The sequence below is a fragment of the Nannospalax galili genome, unplaced genomic scaffold, assembly GCF_000622305.1.
Source record: "Nannospalax galili isolate Female #2095 unplaced genomic scaffold, S.galili_v1.0 scaffold407, whole genome shotgun sequence".
NCBI classification, from domain to species: Eukaryota; Metazoa; Chordata; class Mammalia; order Rodentia; family Spalacidae; genus Nannospalax; species Nannospalax galili.
In genome coordinates, this window is record NW_008355644.1 from 129,985 (window position 1) to 141,976 (window position 11,992).

The window sequence follows — 11,992 nt, forward strand, 5'->3', positions numbered from 1 at the left end:
TTCTTGTTTACCCAATGCTTAACTTTCTTTAGGGCTATCCCCATCTCATTTCCCATAGCCCAAGTGCTTGTGAGCTCACAAAATTGGATGCTGAGTAGACAGAACCTCAAGACGTAATTCTGAACAGTTCTCTTTTGCCAGGAGGATATGTGCCTTCTGCATCCTTTACTGAAGGTATCTAGCCCATATGCCAGCACAGAAGGCCATTTCCCTCCACCACTGCTATTGTCACTCATCCTGTTAAAGGCTGACTTGCATCTCCACTAAATTCATAGGTAAAGTCCTAACCCTCAATACCACAGACTGTCACTGTTACTGGAGATAGGGTAATTAAATAGGTCATTGAATTCAAATGAGGTCATCAAAGCAAACCCTAACATGGCATGACTAATGTCCTAATAAGAAGGGGAGATTTGGCACTAGAGCGTTATCTTAGCACTTCCTGCTCTTTCAGAAGACCCAGGTTTAGATCCCAGTACCTATACTGGGTATCTCACAACCACCTGTAAGCCTAGCTCCAGGGGCCCCAATGCTGCCTCTGGTCTCCATGTACAGGCATATACATAGTGTACATGTATACATGCAGACATTTGCACATACACATGACATTTTTAAAAAGAGGGTGGAGCAAGATTTGCTCTGGGCATGGTGACTTTTGTCTATAATACCAATACTTAGAAGGCAGGAAGATTATCATGAGTTCAAATCCACACTGGATTACAGGAGAGATTTGCCGTGTGTGGTGCTGTATGCCTATAGTCCTAACTACTTGGGACACTGAGGCAGGAGCATTATTTGAGCCCAGGAGTTAGAGACCATCCTGGGAAACAAGGAGAAAGAGAAAGGAGAAGGAAGAAGAAGAGGAGGAAGAGAAAGATAAGGATACAGAGAAAGACTACATGAGGACATGGGAAAATTGCCATCTACAAGCTAAGGTGAGGAGCCTCAAAAGAAACCAACTATTAGGTGTGGAGCTGCATGCCTGTAATCCTAATACCTGGGAGGTGGAGGCAGGAGGAACATGCCACAAGTTTGAGGCCTTCCTGATCTACATACCGAATTTGAGGCCAGCTAGGACTATATAACATAGCAAAACCCTGTTACAAAAAAGCCAAAGGCAGGAAAGGAATCAACTCATCCTGAATTTCAGCCTCTGGCCATTATCCTAAGAAAATAAATCCCTATTGTTTAAGCCATCCAGTCTGTAGTACTTTGTTATGACAATGCTAGCAATCTATATACCTGCCAATCACAGGTAAGATAGGACAGAGAATTTTATTTATTTTTTTGGTCTTTTTGAGACAGGGTCTCCCTGTAGCCCCAGCTGTCCTGGGACTCACTATGTAGACCAGGCTGGCCTTGAACTCACAGAGATCCACCTGCTTCTGCCTCCCAAGTGCTGGGATTAAAGGCATGCGCCAGCACACCTGGCGGGAACAGGGAAAATTTTAACAATGTAGACAAAGAAGGACCCGTGGGAGAAAAAAAGGTAAAAGATGGATCACCTAGACCTGTGAGTAAGCATGGTAAGGAAACTTCCACCACATAGAAATTGGAGCCCTGCTTTCTAGCCAAAAGAATGCTGTTATTGACCAAAACTCAAAAGAAGACCCCTGGAAGGCACAGTGAAAAGAGTAAGGCCTAAGAAGAGGGAAATATGTAGAAAAGAAAAGAAAGTTGGGAAGGTAGTGAGAGAGCTGAGCTGAGGAAGTGAGTCAGGAAGTTTTGTGTGTGTGTGTGTGTGTGTGTGTGTGTGTGTGTGTGTGTGTGTGTGTATGTGTAGGACAGAAACCAGGGGTGAGTGGCATTCCTTCTTTTTGTCAACAGTTGTAGTATTACCATGTCACATTACAGTTAATACCTGAATAAACCAGTCTGACTCTTAACTTTAGTTTTTAAGAGTAGGCCTAAATCCCTAGATGTCTCATGGAATTGTGTTGCTGAGCTAGGCCTCACCCATAATTTTACTCAAAACTGCTTTTCCAGATTCAATCGGGGAATTATAAGCTCGGCTCCACCCTTATCAGACAATCTTGCCCTTTCATCCCTAGTTCTAGAAAATCTCATAACATCATATCAAGCATTCTTCCCAATCTTCATTATTTTCAACAAAGAACATGTACTGCCTTTCAGTGCTTTTGGTATGTTAATTTTCAAGCATATCCACTGTATTAGTTACTAACTTTTCTGTTGCTGTGATAGAAACACCACGACCAAGGGAATTTATAAAAGGAAGAGTTTATTTAACTTACAATTCCAAAGGGGCAAGAGTCCATCGTGGCAGGGAGGCATGGCAACAGAGGTGACTGGAGTAGGAGCAGAAGCTAAGCTCTCACATCTTCAAGCAGGCCCAGGAAGCAGAGAGTGATGAGATCTGGCGAGGCTTGAGAACTCTGTAAGCCCACCCCCAGTGATGTGCTTCCTCCAGCATGGCCACACCTTCTAAGATCTCTCAAAACACCACCACCAACTGGGGACAAAATGTCCCAATACTTGAAGCTTATGGGGGACATTCTCATTCAAACCACCACACCCACATTCATTCACTGTCTTAGTGTGGAGTAGCAAATTGAGGTTCCCAGGAATCAAGGTCAAGTACTCAAGTCACAAGAGCACATTGGTTCGGTGAATTTGCTAAAGTTAATTAAAAGTCATTAGCCTAGGTTATGTCATTTTATAAAAGCCATTCCTACAAACAAACATTTTACATTTATTTACTTACTTGGGGCAGGGTAGTGCACATGTGCCATGGTATGCATTTGTGGAGGTCACAGAACAACTTGCAGGAGTTGGTTCTCTCCTTCCACCATGTGGGGTCTAGAGATCAAACTCAGGTCATCGGGCTTAGCAGTAAGCACCTTCACCCACTGAACCATCTCACCAGCCCTTGTTTTGTTTTGAGACAGGGTCTCATGTAACCTGAGCTGCCCTTCATCTTGATTCTCCTACCTCTGGCTTCTGAATGCTGGGATTATAGGCCTGTACCATCACACCTGAGTGCAACAATTAATTTTAATCACACTGTGTGAGAGTTAGCCAAGATGACTTCATCCTATAGATGGATCCAGAGCAAAATGGCCCCTCAAAAACATAAAGGTAATCAGTTCTAGAAAAGCTCACAGTGAATGGAGAAAGCACTTGACCTGTAAGCCTTGTACCTCCCCTGTAAGCCTTGTACCTCCCCTGTTTTCTGGTAGAACCGTCTAAGAACCTTGTTCCAGCTTGGAAAGCTAGCCAAGGCTTAGAGCTGTTGCCTGTGCCTAGGGATCCAGGCCTGTGGGGGACTCTTGGCTGTGCCTGGTGGTATTAGTCAGTAGGAAATGCTCTGGAACAGAGGTTCTACCAGGAGCACCTAGGAAGTCAAAGGGAATTCATGTCCTGGTGGGAAATACAGCTACAAAATGTTTTAACAAACCCAGACTTATATTTCTGATCATGATCATAGGATGTAGTTCAGTGATAGAGCACTTGCTTAACAGGTGTAAGACCCTGGGTTCAGTTCCTAGCACCACAAATAAAACAGCAAAACACTTGGCTGGCCCAACTACTGTATCTCACTGAAGGGAAACTGAAACTTAGAAAAAATGACCAGTCCTGCCTCAGACAACAAATCTGTGAGATGTCCAGTGAAAGCCCAGGCTTCTGGAGCCCAAATACAGTGTTCATTCATTTAGCTTGGTAAACTGAGTTGAACCTTTCAGGAAATAGGTGGGCAATTTTATTTACCTAATTTGTAATAAGCTTGTATCTATACTGTTGTCTACCTTCATTCTTGCAGACAGAAGAAACTGTATATTGCTTCTGCCCATCTTTTCACAGTGTAAGAGGACACTGCCCTTGAATGGGGACAGTTCGGCAGTCCATTCCCATGACCCATAGTCATGCCATAGACTGTTTTGCCTCCTCTTCTCATCTAGGTTTTATAAAGCCCTGTTGACTGAGCTTTCTTCTTCCAGCAATCTGATGTTTGCCGACACCTTCTGGGTTTCTCAGGATCCCTTGGGAAGCACAGGGTTAGGCAGTGGGTAGACAGGAGGCAGGGCAACTTTGAGGATGCAGAGTCTATGAAGATGCCTTTGAGGGCCAGAAGCCAGGTGCACATGGCACTCACTACTCCAGTCCCTGTGGCTTCTCTGCTGGCAGATGGTTGCTGCCTTCCGGATGTGGGGACAAGTAGAATTAGCCCAGAGGAACCAGGTGTGTTCTCTTGTCTCTGAGGGAGGATGTGTTAACCAGCTGATACTTGAAGGCTAAGAGAGAACATAGTGTGCTCTGATGCAAATGGAAGACTGCCACGAATGAAAACCATGCTTAGTTGAGAATGCAGTTCTTCAATGAGGACTATGGTATCTGCCCCAGAGCATTTGCCTGTGTGCTTGCAGGATACAGCATTAATATTTCACAAACACACATATAAATATTTTAGCATTCACTGTGTTTTAATGTCAATCTCACCAGCTTTCCTGACTTCAAATCTTAGATTACATTTGCCTTTTCCACTCATATTTATTTGCCAAAAAATAACCCTTGTGTTTTGGAAGCATATGAAGGCCATACCTTAAGAAGCGAATCAACCATGAAGTCTTTAGAAAGAAAATTCAAGCTATGTGTTATATACATAACTAAGGTAAGTACATAAGAAAAGAACTGAGGAGCAGGATGTTGAAAGGGATGGTATCTGGTACAAGCTCGTAGAATTTTCTTCCCATCTGGCCCCCAGCTCTTGATAGTCTTCCGAATAATTAATTGGTCTGTTCACTGTTGCTGTAACCCCAAAAATATCTTTCTTGGTGTCTGTTGAGAGGATCCAATTCCAGGCAAACCTTAATAGGCTTATGGATTTAAACAGTTGAAGAGTCACCGGACAGTGGTTCATTGACATTTCAAAAAGTACAAGTTGATAATCTTCCTTTACCAGTTCCCACTAATTCTATTATTCATCCCCTCTCCTGCCATTAGCAATTCATAATATATATCTGAGTACAGATTTTCATAATTTATTTACTCATTGAACACAATCCATGTTCCTAGTTCTTAATCTAGAAAACAGTTGATGATACCATCTAAGGAGAAATAATTTAGTAAGCTCCCTCCCCCACCCTCATGGATCAGTAATCCTCTATGCTTTGGTTAAGGGGAAGTAAAAGAAACAAAAGCTCACAATAATTTTGAGAAGCTTGCTCTGCAGTAGGAGAATTATGCAATCCTGTTCATAACTTTTTAAGGAAGATGAGACTCCGTTTATAAGGATGATGAAGCTGACACTCAACAGAGTTAGGAAATTTTCCTACAGTCTCCCAGCTGGAGTATTTGAAATCTGGATTCCAGCCCAGATCTGCCTACCCCAAACCCATATTCTTTTCTACTTTTCCTGGAAAAAAAACAGTGATAGATGAAAAAAAATCCTGGAGAACCAGGTACCTTTTTTCTGTTTTGTTTTTGAGACAGGGTCTCCTTGTAGCCCCAGCTGGCCTGGAACTTGCTATGGAGTCCAGGCTGGCCTCAGTCTCAAAGAGATTTGCCTGCCTCTGCCTCCCAAGAACTGGGATTAAAGGAATGCACTACTACCTCCTTTGGTAGTACTTTTCAGTGTTCAAAATCTATACCTTATTGTGTTTTAGAAGCATGAAAATTACTTCAGGCAACATTCAAGGTAAAGTTTACATCAGGGTAGCTGAGATGGAAAGGACAAGCCAACGCTGGGTTGTTGCCAGTGTTACTGTTTGGTTTTATTTTTGCAGTACTGGGGATCAAGCCTAGGGCTTTGCACATGCTAGACAAGCACTCGACCACTGAACAGCATTTAGCACAGCTCTAAACCCTGTTGCCAGGACATGGACAATTTTCCTCTCTGTTTCCTGTTTTTGTTTTTGGTGTTGTATTAGTTGGTAAGAAATACCGTAAAAAAATACCCCAGACTTACATAATAGAAATTTATTTTCCCAAGTCTAGAGACTGCATGTTCAAGATCCAGGTGCCAATAACATTGGTTTCCTAAGATTTCTCTCAGCTTCAGATGGTGACCTTCCCCTGGTCTTTTCTCTGTGGATATCAGTGTTCTAACCTCTTCTTACAAGGTGACCAGTCATATTGAATTAGGACCCACAATGCTATGCCTTAATTTTATCTTATTTACTGCCATAAAAGCCCTCTCTTTAAATATAGTCATTTTATGAGGTACAGAGAGGATTAGGGCACTTCCATATATGATTTTAGGAGGTAGACACAACTCGGCCCACGAAAATACTTAAACATGAAACTCAGTGCTAGAATGCTAGCCTAGCATGTTCAAGCCCCTGGATTCAAGCCCCAGCACTGGTATAGGTAGGTATATGAGTATGCATCTGACTGTTGTCCTGAAGGACTTGGGAGAAGTACCTGTAGACCTAGGCTTGGCAGCATCTATTGCAAAGCTATCAGATTTCCGAAACTGTCTACTTGACATTCCAGAGGATGGGGCAGAGGACAGCTGCATCTGCTGAGTCATAAGGATGTGGCTTCTCTGTATTCACAGTTGGACATATCTCCTTTCACACACAGAGAGAGGACATATTAGACAGTCTGGCTGACCCTGTATTCTTCCAGAAGTTTGTGACCTTAGCTAGCTCCAGGAAGAAGTGGAAACAGGAAAGCTCATGAGCCCTAGAGGCTGATGGAAGTCAAACTGAGACCTTGGTGTTCCCCAGCTGGGTCATGGGTCATGGCTTTTTCAGACCTTTCCAATAGCCAAGCTGTTGACTTTGAAATCGATGATGCATTTCCTAGGGAAGGATGCAGAGCAGACTTTCCTGAATGTACAAACTGAAGACCTCATCAAACTCTTTGACTCAGTGCTGACCCTAGAAAGCCCCACCAAGCTGTATGAGTTCATGTATTGGAAAATCCACTCTTCCCTCTCTAAAACAATTGGGCAGTAATACCACTGCAACACTGTACGTGGAATGCTTATCCATAATGCTATCACCACATCCTTCAAGCTTGTCTGAAGGATGCCTGAAAGGGGGTCCATCTATGCATCTGTGGGAAAGCCACCATCCATGCTGGGTGAAGACTTTCCAGTGAAGCTACTTTGGAGTTACCCATGAACCTGTAACTCCTCACCCATGCTCTGTAAGTAAGCCCAATAAACTCACCTGTTCCCCTGGGTAAAGTTTGATTGAATAGTACTTTGTCTTATCATTGGAACCTTATGAGGCATGGTAGAATTCTCTAAACAGTGCCAAAGCTAGGAATAACCAGCATATAGCTGGACAGTTGGTCACCTCACCCCTGACATGGTGCCCAGAAAGAAGCACTACTCAGGATATTTATGAGGGGACAGGTGAAGGAAGGAGTTGTTGAGGAGCGTGAAGACCATTCTCAAGCACCTTGGTGGCAATTGAAGTTGCCTGTCACTCTTGTCACCCATTTCTGGTGACTGTTAGGCTTAGCAGGACCCCCTCCCACATGCCTTGATCATGGCCTGGCTCTGGAGACCCACAGAAGAGAGGCAAGGCCAAGACAAAGGCATAAAGACAGCTTCCCTGGCAGTGCAGCTGGCATGCTGCCTGTGTCAGCTGAAATACAATAAGGTTCATGTCTCTCAGACCTTGCTGATGCTGCTGGAAGCTGAAAATACCCAAGGCCCTGGCCCAACGCCTGTGTGGCTCCTCTGAGCCAGGAATCACGGAGCAGCTGTGGTGTCTCCACAGGGCTCTCATAGAGCACAGGCCTCGATGGAGGAATGCCAGGTCCACAGCCTCTCACCTTTCGAGCAGTTTGAGTATTTGAAACAAACCAGGTTTTTTTCTTCATCACCCAACTGTCCCAACAGGGAGAGGCAAGACAGAACAACTTCACTATATTTACTGAACTGACAGCATCAGGCAGAAAGGTTACCCATGGATACTGTGATGATTGTCAACTTGACAGGATCCAAAATCATCAAGGACACAAATCTCTGGGCATGTCTATGAGGGAGTTTCTAAATTGAGTTAACTGAAATGGGAAGACCTACCTTCTATGAGTGATACTATTCCTGGGTTTGGGGTCCTGGTCTGAATAATAAGGAGAAAGCAAGCTGAGTGGAAACATTCATCTCTCTGTTTCCAGACTTCAGACACAATGTGACCAGCCACATCACACTCCTGCTGCTATGCCTTTGTTACCGTGATGGACTGCATCCCCTCAAACTGTAAGCTAAAATAAACCTTCCTAAGTTGCTTCTTGCCAGGTTTTTAAACACAGCAACAAGAAAAGTAACTAATACTTTCTCAAAAGTGAGCACATTCTTCCTGAAGACTACAGTGAACCCCTCCATCTTAGTTTCATTTCTGTTGTTGTGACAAAATACTCTTGACAAGTTCAAGTTACAGTCTATCATTGCAGGGAAGTCAAGGTGGCAGAACTTGAAACAACTAATCTCACCACATCTACACTCAAGAACAGAAAGAAATGAAGGAATGCATGTATGACTGTGCTTAGCTTACTTTTCCCCTCTTTTTGTACAGCCCAGGACCCAAACCTACAGAATGCTGCTATTCATAATGGATGGGTCTTCCCAATTCAGTAAATATAATCAAGACAAGTCCCCACAGACATGCCATAGGCCAGCCTGATCTGGACAATCCTTCATTGAGACTCTCTTCCCATGTGATTCTAGAGTGTGTTAAGCTAACAATTAAAACTAGCCATCACGGTGCTGAAGAGATGGCTCTGCAGTTAAAAGTATTAGCTGCTCTTGCATCCACATGGCAGCTAACAAAGGTTCATAGTTCCAGTTCCAGGAACTCTGACACCCTCTTCTGTTCTCTTTGGGCACTGCACACATGCTGTATATCTATATACATGCATAAAATAAAAATCAGTTTAAAAATCCCTATTATATTCTCTTCTGTCCACATGCTCATTCTTAGACTGAGAATGGAGGCTGGAATATGGATGAGGATGATTTGTTTAGGCCTGAGGCCTAGCACCTTAGAGTACAGTGCAGTTAGATTCCTCCAAAACAGAGCAAGCAGCTTAAGTGATCTCTGAGAGAAGGGAGTCACTATGCTGTCACTGTTAGGAGAGGACTCACTACCTCCCTTGGTGCTTCCTACTAGGTGAAGGTGGGTACTGTCTTTTACCTTCTTCTCATCTTCACCTCATGAGCAGTCTTGGCTTCAACTGAGGCTCCCCACTCCTAAGACACCCCATACTTGCCCAAAGAGTGGCCTTTACTGGTCCTCCAACACCTACAGGTACTTACTTTGGTTGCCTAGAAAGAGGTTTCCAGCCTGGACCAGGAAAGTGATCTGGAAACTCTGGCTTAAGGGTCAGGTTGTTCTCAGAGTTTGAATGACAGTTCTGGCACCTTCCTGGCTAGATGACTATTCCCAGGGCATTGGGCCTCAGTTTTTTCTCTTGTAGAATGGACATGACACCCTAGTCCTTGCAGGGCTTCTGTGAATATGAAATTGAATTAACTAATACATCCAAGTGCCTGGCACATTGCACTCAGAAAGTGGCTGCTGTCTTAACAACTGTGCTTCTTATGGACAACAATGAAAAATAAATGCGTAAGTTAGGAAGCCGGAACAAAAGGGACAGGGAGATGGCACTCTCTGTAGTGTTTATGCTTCTGTCGACCACTCTGGTGACCGTGAAATGTATGATGAGCAAGGCCCTTGACGTGACATGCCTCTTCCTTTGCTTCCCCTGCTGTGGGCTGAGAGTGGGCTATATATCCTGCACATTCTGTGAGCTGTGGTTCAGAAGCCTCACTGACCAGACCCATAGCACCTTCTGCTCGCCACATGTCGAGCCTCTTCAGCTGTCCACCACCAAATACAAAATAGCCTTGCTTGAGAGCTTTGGTAGCTCACCTTCTTTTCTGCCTGCCTGTGGCCTCTGTGGTATGAGTAGACCTCTCCTCTTACCATGCAGCTGTCATGCACCAGGTCAGTAAATGTCTTTAGTTCTCATAGCAGTCCTGAGAAAGCTATGTTTTCTGTCTAGTGAGAAAACCAAAACTCAGAAATGAATGACATTTGTTTTGTTTGTTTTTCTGAGACAAGGTCTCACTATGTAGCCTAGGCTGTCTTTGAACTCACAATCCTCCTGCTTCAGCCTCTGCAGAGCTGAGATTCCAGGTATACATACCATGTCTGTCTGTTTCTTTGCTTCCCAGCTGTTTTGAGGTAATCAGCTTCCTTTGCCATGATGTGCTACCTCAGGACAGACCCAAAAGCAACAGAGCCAAGTAACTACAGGCTGCAACCTCCAAAACTGTAAGCCCAGTTTTCCTTTTAAGCTTATTTTGTCACATCAGTGTTAAATTTACTGATGGATCTGAATATGTTAGTAGGCCCCAACACTGAATGCTTGTAACCCTAGTACTCTAGAAGTAGAGACAAGAGGATCAGGGGTTTAAGGTTATCCTTTGATACATAATTAGCCAGCCTGAGCTACATGAGACCCTGTTTCAAAACAAAACAAGCTAACATATCTCCCTTGTATTCTGCATCTTTGAGACGACCTAGGAGGGATGTTAAGAGTCTAATTGGAAGCTATACATAAGGGACTAACAGGCTCATAATTACATTTTATCAAAAAGCTTCTAGAAACAGTGTTATAAGCACATATGGCCAACCTCATCACTGATTTTCTGGGTTCCCCCCAACTTCTGGACCATTCCTTGTGATTTCTTAACAATTTGTTTCTCCCTCAGACAGTGTCCCTGAGGACAGGAACTGGGCCTTGCTTCCTAGCCAGAAATCTTGTTTAGTGGTGCATTTAGGTCTACAGCAGCAGGACTAGAGTCTATCACCCTCCAGAAACTGCTGCTGCTTTTGAGTTCCCTTCCTGGAATTTATTCCTTGGCAGCTAGGCCTGGAATTTATTCCTTGGCAGCTAAATAAGAAACAGGAGAAAGGTGAGATGGCTCAGTGGACCCGAGTTCAGTCTCTAAGACCTGCAAGTTGGAAAGAAAGAACTGACTCTCACAGATAGTCCTCTGACCTCTACCTTGTGCTGTGGTACCCACACAAATACACACAAACACACACAATAAATAATAAATATAAATAAATATAATTTGTATAAAAGAAGAAACAAAAAGGTGGAAGAAGGGAGACAAAGGGGTTAGAAAAATCAGAAGATTTCTTCCTCAGTCTTTATCAGTGCTTGAGGCTGCCCAGGAACAAGCCTACCTTCTCTTGGGTGATGCGGGGAGTAAAGTTATTAAGAAGTAATTGAAAGAAGAAAATTGGTATTATCCTGTTATATGCAGGCATAGTTCCAACTTTGTGTATGGAGTTTCTCTGACTTGAACCTACTTCCCTTTGCAGGTGAGAAAACCAAATAACTGAGAAGCTGTGTTGCATAAGACACAAGGCTTGTAGACAGCTGAGCCAGGGTTTGAGCCTAGGATTCAGTTTGAAGTCCATATGCTGTTACTGTAGGCTGCCTCTAGGAGGCCCTGTGGGGACAGAGGCCAGGGAACTCGATGTATTACTTTTTATTCTGCCCACACAAGGCAGTCCTGGAAGCCAAGCCTATTTATTTACTGTACTGACAGTACTGTGTTGCTCACTGTCGGGATCACTGGCATCTCCTGATTATTCAGAACACTTGGAACCTTGCTGGACTATAGTCACCAGATGGTGCTGCAAGGACTGAGATTCTGACTCCTGGATCTGAAGTTCTGCAGGTTCTTAGGTGACATCTAGGATATACCATGATTCCTAAAAACTTTAAAAAACAACAAAAAACAAAAAAACATCGGCCAAAACTCTAAGAGTCTGCTTTAGTATTTTGCGTAAGCTTTGTGGGATTCTGTCACTATTTTAAAATTGTGTTAATTTTCAGAGTGTCATCTACATGAGGCAATGATTTTAAAATATAAAAAGAAACTTGGGGGTGTAGCTCAGTGATAAGAGTACCTGCCTTGCATGCACACTGCTCTGGGTTCAGCCTCCAGCACACACGCACACACACACACACACACACACACACACACACACGAGTATTA